This window comes from Schistocerca americana, chromosome 3 (assembly GCF_021461395.2).
Source record: "Schistocerca americana isolate TAMUIC-IGC-003095 chromosome 3, iqSchAmer2.1, whole genome shotgun sequence".
NCBI classification, from domain to species: domain Eukaryota; kingdom Metazoa; phylum Arthropoda; class Insecta; order Orthoptera; family Acrididae; genus Schistocerca; species Schistocerca americana.
The window spans coordinates 954,668,959-954,671,163 of NC_060121.1; the positions used below are offsets into that span (position 1 = coordinate 954,668,959).

A 2,205-nucleotide genomic window follows, 5' to 3' on the forward strand; every position below is an offset into this window, starting at 1 on the left:
TCCCAGACACACACTGAATCCAATCCAGAGAATAACTTTCCATTCCATATAAATTTGAATGCATATGGGAACTATTTTAGAAATTCAAAACTTGCTTTTAACTTTCAGCATGACAAACTGCAATTTTAGCAGCCATCCATTTGATACCTTTACATACAAAACCATTTGAGGAATAATTTGATCACCCAACCAAGACAAGCAATCATGGCTCTTACAAGAATTTTCAACTGAAATCTTTATTGACCAATACTTTACAAGTGGAACACACTAGTGTCAGAAACAAAAATTATTACTTTGCTGACAATTACATTCTTGTTGATTTTCAATAACAATGAACATGTATACCTGAAACAAGAATCATGAAGTAAGCACAATTCCTCTATCATCATCAAATGAAAAGAAAATTTAATGATATCAGAATCTTTCAACATCATTGCTTCAGATTGACTAGGGCAGTGTTTGTTGTTCATCATTAACAGTAAACATCTGGAAGCACAACTGGGAGTTCTAATTACATACCTGCAACAAAAAAAAGACCAAATTAAGTACCCAGATAAACACGATAAACTTATGGTACAGCTTAAAGTTAATTCAGACATCATCTACCAACATTCGGATAATCCTTCTGGTGGAAACTGCGAATGAAGACTTCTTATTATCATCACAATACTTGACTGATACATAATTGTACCCCTGGGGTTTACACAAAAGGTGATATTGAACGTTACTATTTAGACAAACTTAAGATATACAAACCTGAAACAGCAGACGCCTTAGACAGCACAAACTGCAACAATGGAAACTTGTATTAACCAAATTATGCAAGCCAGCAAGATACATCATTATTACAGACAAAAAATGATCAGCAAGTAATTCTCACTCACAGTAAATATGACAGGGATAACTAAACATCACTTCTATATACACACATGCAACCAGTAAATGCCAAGCATACTCACTTCAATATGTGCCAAGCATACTCCAACATACACCTCCAAATCCTGAAAAATAAAAACTCATATTAGTAACACAATAAATACATTTACAACTAAAATTAATGTCAGGTGTGATCAGACACATTCAACCATCATTAGGCAGTAACCCTCTGGTGGAAACCGCGAATGAAACATGGAAATTTTCATCACAGAATTCATAACTGAATTACATATATGTTATCCACTTACCATTTCAGAATTTACAGTCCCACTGGATGTAAGCAATGGTAAACTTCACAGTTCATGCCAATTTATCAAAACATCTTTCCAGCCTGCTACATTCAATACCCCGCTCACCTGATTTGTATATTCAAAGCAACCTAGACTTTACACTACACCATTTGACTAACTGCAAAACGTTCATATCTGTTGTCCAACTCTTCATACTCTTTCAGCAGTCTCAAACCACTAGCACATTTGACATTACACAGGGTATCACAAAAACTGACAATACTTAATGTTTTGTGTGGTACACTGAGCAGTTCTGGAGACTGAACCATATACCGATACACACAACGTCGGCACTGGAGAGCACTGAAGTCCGAGATTGTTATGCATTCCAGATTAAATAAATCTAACAGGACCAGCACACTGCCATTTACATTACAAATGAGCTTTAACTGTGTTCTTCCTACGTCAATGCACTTCATACTTCAGAAGTGCTGAACCTTACATACATGAGCCAATTTGTGCTGTCATGAACAGTAGAAGATAGCATTAAAATTATGTAGGCTGGAAAATTATTGCTACAGATCAAGCGAGGCGGACGTGACCAGACTATCTCATGTGTAATGTGTACTCGACTAACAAGAGCGGAGTATGCAGTATCACGAGGCTCAAGCACAGTTAGTGGCAACCCTTGGACATAGCAAACAGTGGAGAATGGCTAGTTCATCACGTAGGCATCACACGCTGCCGCGTGACTAGCCTTCTCAGGGCTCAAAGTTCGGGGGTGCTAGAACCTTCTAGAACAAGTGGTGCCGGGTGCACTACCCCCTATAAAAGCGGATAGCCACTAGATCGAGGGACAGTTATGGAGTGAGGTACTTAGGACACCGGTCCACATTAGTCTGCGTCGGGATGCTGCAAGAGTTGCATGAGAGTATTGAGCACAGCAACAAGTAGGGACTTAGGCTGAATTGACACAGCTGACAGTCTGCTGTGCTCGCCTCCGCTGTATTAGGACTTAGGTTTGGGAAGTTAGGAATGG

General features: G+C 38.7%; 1 long non-coding RNA gene across 3 annotated transcripts; it reads right to left on the bottom strand.

Annotated features, from left to right (window-relative positions):
• Nucleotides 1-220: 220 nt before the first annotated feature.
• LOC124607069 lies at nt 221-1,847 on the bottom strand. Of its 3 annotated transcripts, XR_006978762.1 has the most exons (5): nt 1,402-1,847; nt 1,185-1,270; nt 960-1,001; nt 757-787; nt 221-519 (listed from the first exon to the last, which is right to left on the bottom strand). It is a non-coding gene; the product is annotated as an uncharacterized LOC124607069 (long non-coding RNA). The 3 variants fall into 3 exon arrangements; XR_006978763.1 differs by lacking the exon at nt 1,402-1,847 and having other exon boundaries at nt 221-345; nt 1,185-1,371; XR_006978761.1 differs by lacking the exon at nt 1,402-1,847 and having other exon boundaries at nt 1,185-1,371.
• Between the last annotated feature and the right edge of the window lie 358 nt (nt 1,848-2,205).